The following is a 9146-nucleotide window of genomic DNA, read 5'->3' on the forward strand; positions in this document are numbered from 1 at the left end:
TCGAGGATCGACTTTAAATTCAAAATTCCGACAGACGGTCAGACAATAAATGCAGCACCGGAACCTTTACAGACATTCGACAAAGCACCGAACAGCCTGGGGGACTGAAGGAATCAAGAACAGAAGCCACTCCAAATATCCCTTCGTAACCAATCGAAGAATGGGACAATCATATCCAAAGTATTCCAGACTCTTCTATAAAAGAACGAGGCTGAAATACTTTGGAGGGGGTATCTGTAGGCATATAAAATTGCTTATAGGTCCCTTAGCACAGCTCGACATAAACCGACGAACCAACGAGGCGACGAGGTCGACAAATCGCACGCAAGCAACGGAATACATCCACTCGCGTGCGGAATCAAGCCAAGTGTTCGAAGAGTCAACGAGTCATCCAACCAAGGGCAGACTCGGACGAATCACGATCGAATCAAGATCAGTTTCGGACTCGAACTCAGAAGTGGATTTACTGCCAAATCAGGATTCGGATGATAAGTCTGCGCCTAACACGCGCTGCCGGTTTAGTCTTTCTCCGTATAAAAAGACACCAGAGTTCGATTCTGGGGTATTTTATCCCGAAGCCTAAGGAGGGATAAGTCAACGTTTAAAACACGTTGCTGGGTAGCCTATTCCCATAACAATGGCGAAGTCTACATATTCGAAGTTGTAGCATCAAGTCTAAGGGAGTTCATTCCTTTAGCACAACGTCACATGCGGAACGGATTTAGACAATTCGCATGCTAGCCCGACTCAAACGGTAGTCGGTAAAGGCTGATCAAATCCGTTGAAGGTTGGGGGTTAGCCAAAAACCCTAAAGTCAACGCCTAACACGCATCGCCGGGTAGTCTATTCCCATGAGAAAGACGAAGTCTACGTATTCAATATCGTAGCACTAAGAGCGTTAACTCTCTTAGCACAACGTCACATGCGGAACGGATTTAGATAATCCGCATGCTAGCCCGACTCAAACGGTAGTCGGTAAAGGCTCATCAAACTTGGTCTCGTGACTTAAGCATCCAACGACATTCGAAACCCTAAGGTCAAAGCCGGTCAACGCGTAACCCTAGGTCAACGCCAGTCAACGCGTTGCGATCAAAAAGTCAACATACGACGTTCAAAACCCTAGGGTCAATGCCGGTCAACGCGTAACCCTAGGTCAACGCCGATCAATGCGTTGCAACGAAAGAATCAATACTCCGAAAAGTATACGAGTATAAACTGCTTCTTAACACTCCAAAAAGTATATGAGTATAAACTGCTTCTTAATACTCCGAAAAGTATACGAGTATAAACTGCTTCTTAATACTCCGAAAAGTATACGAGTATAAACTGCTTCTTAATACTCCGAAAAGTATACGAGTATAAACTGCTTCTTAATACTCCGAAAAGTATACGAGTATAAACTGCTTCTTAATACTCCGAAAAGTATACGAGTATAAACTGCTTCTTAATACTCCGAAAAGTATACGAGTATAAACTGCTTCTTAATACTCCGAAAAGTATACGAGTATAAACTGCTTCTTAATACTCCGAAAAGTATACGAGTATAAACTGCTTCTTAATACTCCGAAAAGTATACGAGTATAAACTGCTTCTTAATACTCCGAAAAGTATACGAGTATAAACTGCTTCTTAATACTCCGAAAAGTATACGAGTATAAACTGCTTCTTAATACTCCGCTCAAAACAGGAAAGTTGTATATATTTTTGTCAACTTTCCAACCCATCTGGAATCAGGTCATTTGGAGGTCATATGAGGAAGTTATGCCTAAAATAGCGCCGAGACACCCAGAGGTGTCTCGGACCTGGCCGTGACACCCAAAGGTGTCTCGGAACTTGTAGAGCTATTTTGACCATAATCCCGTTAGAATATGAAAAAACGTAAAACATGAAAGTTGTAGATCTCTTTGTCAGCTTTCCAATGCATCTTAGATCAGGTCATTTGGAGATTATACGAGAAAGTTATGTTCAAAATACCCGAAACACTCACAAGTGTCTCGGCCTGGCCGAGCCACCTGGCCGAGCCAGCTCGGATCTGGGCCCTGATCTGGGCCCAGATCCGCTTGGGCACAGTTCAGAGAGCCTATAAATAGGCTCCCCTTTGTTCATTTGAAAAGGTTGGATTTTTTGGGAGGCGAAGCCCTGCTGGATTGAAGACTCAGATCTAAAAAAGATTCAAACTTTAGGGCTTCGAGGACTTGTTCATCCAGATCTGGTGCTCGGCGATCGTCAACGCCAAATATGGCAAGAGTTCGAGAGGATCGGATCTCAGATCTACGCAGGCATACTCCGGATCAAAGCTTGGCCTTTGATCCCGAGATTTGGGCGATTGTTTCCTTGGTGAATCAATCCCCCCGGCTATTATTTCCTTGGTGAAATAATACCCATCGTACTGCGTAGATCCGACCGGATCTAGATCTCGCGGTGGTCCACGGATAAACCCCGGCGCAGGCAAAGAACCCACAAAGCGAGTGACCGTAAAACAGGAGCTCGTGATTCGTTCGACAAACAAGGATAAAAAAGTTGTAATCTTTCTTTTGTTTTCTTTGATTTTCATTGTAACTGGATCTTATAAAAAGACCGGATCTTTGTAACTCAAAAAGTTGTTATTTAAGAGTGCAATGACATCAATGAAGAAAGATACGATTTTTCCCGCGAACAGGATAGAGGAGAAATTTTAGCATTGAGCCTAAGAGAAACTCCTCGACAACTTACCATGCTAAGGGCAAGAGCATGGCTAGTCCAACTCAAACGGCAGTTGGTAAAGACGAATCAAGTCCGTTGAGAGCTGAGGGTTTGCTCAAAATCCTAGAAGGCGATCATCAGCTGCGAGTGAAGAGATTAACTTCACCGAGCTCGTTGGAGGGCTCCTCACTCCATCTGAGCAGGGACCACTTTACAAGTCTTCATATCCAAAGTGTTCCAGACCCCATGCGGCCTGATTCAGGTCTGAAAACTTTAGAGGGGGTTTTGTAGGCAATAAAAATTGCCTTTAAATCCTTATCAGAGAAGTTCAGAACAAAACTGCTAAAACCTCACCCGAAATAGCAAAAAGGGGAAAAACACTGATAAAAAGGGGAAAACGCAGATATCTCCCAAACCGTAAGGAATTTGGCGAAACGGAGGAAGCAAACCGAAGCCTTCGGCTAGGTTCGGATGGCTCCATCTCGTCGAGATAGGCGATTTTCATATATAATTTGTCCAATTCTGACTTACGGTTTGAAAGTTACGGCCTATTCTTCGATCCATGCCCTAGAGCTCGCCTAACGGCTTGAAGCTCGCCTGCAGACCCAGGTTCGTCTGCAGACCCAGGTTCGTCTGCAGTCCCTAGCTTCGCCTGCACCTGCAAATCCGCCTGCAGACCCAAGTCTACCTGCAGTCCCAAATCCGCCTGCATACCCAAGTCTGCCTGCAGTCCTAAATCCGCCTGCAGACCCAAGTCTGCCTGCAGTCCCAAATCCTCCTACAGACCCAAGTCTGCCTGCAGTCCCCAGCTCTGCCTGCAGTCCTAAGCTCGCCTGCAGACCCAAGCTGCAGACTCGCCAGCTCACTGTCAACTGCCCACTTGGAGTATGGGAACAGTTACATCAGTGGTCAAACCCTACAAATCAAGGGAGGGGGCACAGTACTCCAAGACCGTCAAGCGGCCGCTCACAGTACGAATGATTGGGCAGGTGTCAAGTCGACCTGAACATTCATAAATGCAGCTCACCTCGGCTGTCCGAATCAGGAGCCGGATCCGCCGGCATTCGGCGAGCTGTCCATGCCCACTCGAGTACCGGGAACCCGCTTTCCCACCTCTCTCTCGGCCTGAAGAGAGAAGACACGGTACTCCAGACCCGTCGAATGACTGCTCACGGTACGAGTGATCAGACAGGTGCCAGATCAACCTGCGCGTTCATAAATGCAACTCAGCTCATCGGTCCAAGTCAAGAGATGGAACCGCCAGCGCACAGTGAGCTGGCCCAATCCACTCGAGTAATGGACAGCCGTTGTCTCACATACGAGGGTGGACCTTCCCACTCCTAGGCGACAGGACGTGAAGCACAACCCATCGAGTGACGGTTCGTAGTACAGAGGAGCGACAAGATGTCTCTCAACAGTGTATGGTCACATCCCATGATTCAAGGAGTGGCCACGCCATCTCTCCTCTATTTAAGAACCTCGCCCGACTACAGGAAAGAGGTTCACACATAGTTAATTGATTAATTCAATCAGTTAACTGAACCACTGGCTCTCGACTCCCAACGGAGTCGACGACAAGCTCTCTGCATCACCTTTGCATTGCAGCGCCACTTCCTAGTTCTGAGCCCCGATCGCCGGTGAACTAGAAGACCCGAATTCCATCGACTCGAGCTTCTACTGCGTACTGAAGCTCTCCAGCAACTTCGATCGGATCGTCCAAGGGAAGCAGACTCGGCACGAGCACCGAGCGAGGCGTCCTATCGCCACCGAGGAACCCACGTTAAACAAGGAGGGCCTTCCCTCCGCTTCTGTTGTAAATATTTGATTTATTAGTTTGTAATAAGCCTTCTTATCAATACAAACGAAGTTCCCTGTTTTTGGGAGATCAAAATTTACACCTACACACATATACGACCACAGTGGGAGAAGCTGTTTCGTCAACCGAAATGGTGGTATCTCAGTTCGACGAAGTTGCTGTCGGGACGACTGTGGAGTCCCTAGAAATCGAGTTTGACCAAGCCAAGTATGAGAAGTACTTGTCTTCCTCCTCCTCTGGTGGTGATGCATCCCGCAAACACTAGCGAGTCGTCTAATCCCTCATAAATTATTTGGCACAATCGCCATTTCTCTAAACCGTGATGAGGACATTGGATGAGAAGATCTTTAAATCGGTCAAAATACTTCCAAAAAGGTTCTCCCGGGATAATTTTAAAGTTTTGAATGCTGTTCCTAAGCTTTACCGTTTTATGAATAGGAAAAAATTTCTTAAGAAAAACGGTGACAAATTCATCCCAAGTTGAGATGGAATTTGTTGGTAAGCTGTACAGCCATTTTTTAGCTTTATCCTTAAGAGCAAATGGAATAAATCTAAGCTTAACCGCATCTTCATTTAATTCTCTCATTTTAATCATAATACACACTTCCTCAAATTCCGAAATAAAAATATATGCGTCTTCTGTTTCATTACCAAGGAATTTGGGAAGCATGTTTATGTATTGCGGTCTAAGCTCAAAATTTATTCCATTTGTTTCGGGAAGCCTAATGCACGAGGGGGTTGCATTCCTAATGGGATAGCACATATCCTGAAGAACTGGTTGATTTGCCATTTCTTGGGTTGGTTCAACACGAATTAAACGATGAGAATTATCCCGAACCCAAATTTGCATACACCAAAACAATTTTTTTTTTAAGAAAAGAAAGAAAATTAGTTTTTTTTTTGAGAAGATAAAGAAAAAGAAAAATCCTAACTAAAACAAATCAAAACAATCACTTTTCAATCACTCTAATTCTAGGGTTTAGCCTAATTCACTAGACCAGCTCCTAACCAAAAACTCCTACAGTGAAAAGATCAAAGTTTTACCCAGGTAGTTAGCCAGGTAAGGATAGTACTAGAGGGTGATCAAAGATCAATTAAGTACCTCTTTCCTTGCGGAGCGCTTTACGCAACCCCTAAACCTTGCCTTAGACACCAACTAATCTGAGAAAACTTAAACCGGTTCACTTAAGGATTTCTTGTTCCTTATTGAGCTCGAATCCTTAGGGGCCAACGTCTAATGAGTTTTATTAGGCTTGGGTGGTGTAGTGAGGAATTAGTGATTTTTGGGCTAAGGAAAGGGTGATGAAATCCCTCACCTTATCTTGATTATGGGGTTTTGCCCTTAAAAATATTTTTAAGTGTGTGTCAAATCAAGATGCTCAAATCACTTGGTGAATTCCTACACTATATGAAATGCAACCCTATGAATTAAAAGCAACTAAAAAGGATGGAAAAGAAAAATCTTTTTTTTTAATTAGGGTTAACAATCAAACAAATGAGAAGGGGGGATTTGTTTGAATTTATTATCTTGTTAGTAAATGTCAAAGTGGAGGATGAATTTTATTATGGTCAACAAAAAAATAAAATCTCTTTTTTTTTAGTCCTAATTGTCTCTAATTGTGAAGAAGTAGCTAAAGGGTGTAATTAAAAACTAGAAAGAGGACTTACCCGAAAGCAAATCTTCAAATCCTAGCTCTCCAATCCGCGATCTTCAAGCTCCAAGCGTTTCCTTCACAAAAAACACACAAGTTAAAGAACCAAAATAATTAAAACCTACTTAAGCACCTTCCCCGGCAACGGCGCCAAAAACTTGATGCGGCATAAACATGTACCAAAAAGGTTGCAAGTGCACAACCGTGTCAAGTTATAGTATTTAAGATATCGATCCCACGAGGAAGGTGTTTTGTAGAAGAAACTATAAAATTGGTTCTTATGTTGTGTGCGTGACAAATAGGAATGATAAGTGAATGTGATTGTGAAGAGATTGAGAGAGTGAAAATGGTGTGTGAATAGGTGCAAAGTGTAAGTGAGAGTGGATTTGAGTATGATCAATAAGGTGAGAAGGAAAAATGAATAAAATCAAGAAACAAATAAAAAATTCAAGAATGAAGAACAAAATTCTAGAATAAAAGAAAATGCAAGAAATTAAAGATGGTGGATTCAATTATAGATATGGGTAATCTACAATTGAACCCACTTCTTAGAAAAGGGTGATTCCCTAGAGGGTTCTAGCCTAAAGGCGAATCAAACAAAATAAAAATAAACAAAAAGAAAAACTAAACCCAAGAGGGTTCTAGCCTCAAGGTGAATAGTATAAGAAATTAAAATCTAACTACAAAATAAATTGCAAAATCTAAACTACAAAATAAAATTGCAAGAATTAAATGCAAGAAAATAAATCTACTCTATAAGCATGAAATAAATCTAAGGCAAGAGGGTTCTAGCCTCTTGGCTATTTAACAAGAAAATAAAATCTAACTACAAGCATAGAAATAAATCTAAACTAATAAGCAATAAAAGAGAAAAAGAAAGAAATGCAAACCTTCAAATAATTCTCCATCTTCATCTTCATCTTCATCATCCAACAAAGAGAAGAAGAGAAAAATTTAAAGTGGTAAAAAATTATTATTATTAATTGCAACAAAAAGTTACAATTTTGGAAGGCCTTCTCAATTAAGAGTAGCCCTCCTCTCCAAAAGGAGTTACAAAAATTTTCACACCCCTAACCCCTCACTCTCTACCCCTATTTATAGTAAACATCAATGAATGAGATCCATTGGATCTGTCTTGAGCCCCAAGCAACAATCTCCACCATTGAATTTGCTTTTTGTTCTTTTCTAGCCCAAAATTCATTTGATTTTCCAAATTAAATCACATCCGGTCCATCGATGCCCTAATGGAAATTTTGACCTCACGGTTGGCTTCGTCTCGTCGAGATAGGTGATTTTCATATATTATATGTTAAATTCCGCCTTCCGGATTAGGAGATATCGTCGTTTCTTTGTGGCCAACCATTTTGAATATGATTTCTTTTCATATTGGATTTTTGATTTTCTCCGGCTTCTACAGGCTACACGACTTGATTCTGGGCTTTTGGATAATTTGGAAATTGATTTTCCAATGTGCTTCTTTGCTTCATTTCTTTATTTAATCAATGGGTTTCTGTTGAGAAATGAGAGTTTGAGATTTATTCTTCATTAACCTGCATTTAAAGATAAAAACAATTATTAGTGGTATATTTATTCATATAAAATAGATAATGAGAGTATAAAATTGTAATAAAAATGTGATTATCAAATACCCCCACACCTAAACTTTTGCTAGTCCTCTAGCAAATAAAGAAAAATAAAAGAAAAGCTAACTCACTTTCGCAGGAATCGCGGTTGTATTTAGCGTATACAACAAGCCTTTAAACCCCTAGGTTACCCTAGTGGACGAGTTGTAGTCTCGTGAGGGTTTGCAGTGAATATACCCACAAAATTCGGTCAACTTGCCAAATTAAAGAAGTCAGTAAATAACTAATTTATCTGATAACTTTTAGATAATCTAATTGGAGCCAGTTATCACTCAAGAAAACATTTTTATATATAACTCTAAGGTATATTTTCAAGAAAATCTTCTCATTGTTGCAATACAAAACCAAGCCAGACTTAGAAATTTAATTTAAAAGTTTTGAAAAGAACATGCTAACTCTTTGTTTTAAATAATTCTCAAGTTGCTTGATTTAAAATATTTTTCAAGACCATATATATACAACTATAAAACATTTATTAGTTTTGTTTTAATTTAATTTAAATTTTTTTTAACTCTTTCTTTCTTGGTGATTTTTTTTACTTTAACGGGCTTTCTAAGTGACCATTTAACGAGTTTTGGGCCAATGGATCCCAACCCAAATGGGCTTAGGTCATTAAGTATGAAAATACTCCTTGGGCTTAATTACTCGGTCAGCTTAGGCTTAATAAGATAGAATCACCTTGAATTAAAGAGTTTTTTTTTTGTGCCCATTTTTCGCACTCTTCTTTTGCAAATTTTTTATATATGTATATATATTGAAAAATTATTTTCAACGCTAAGTTAAGCATGCAAAAATTTCATTATTTTAAATAAAAGTCCAAGTTAAGGCTTAAGTAAAGTATACTACTTTGAAAATCATTTCTTAAGAAATTTATTTAGAGTTATCATAAAAAGTGAACTTAAGTAAATAACTAACTAGGGATTAGAAAATTTCAAATTTATCAAATAAATCAATCATTACATAACTCTATCAATTTGGCAAGTGACGGTATTTTTATAATTTTTTTTTTAAAGAAAAAGGAAAAAAACAAAAATGTAACTAAAATGTAAAATAAAGAGAAAAAATAACTAATTCCCACCCCCACACCTAAATTTTGCATTGTCCTCAATGCAAACTCTATGATGTATAAAGTAAAGCAGGTAAGAAGTGAAGCACTTACATTTGGTCGGCTGATAAAAATCTGCAATTACCTTTGGTCTGAGGATGATGAAATCAAAAATTTATTCTCTTTTTTTTTCTTTTTTTCTCTTTTTTCTTTTTTTTTCTTTTTTTTTCTTTTTTTTCTTTTTTGAAAACTAAACAAGAAACTCTCACATGAGAGAATAATAAATTCTTTTTATTATTCTGAAGTAA

The sequence above is a fragment of the Asparagus officinalis genome, chromosome 3, assembly GCF_001876935.1.
Source record: "Asparagus officinalis chromosome 3, Aspof.V1, whole genome shotgun sequence".
NCBI lineage: Eukaryota > Viridiplantae > Streptophyta > Magnoliopsida > Asparagales > Asparagaceae > Asparagus > Asparagus officinalis.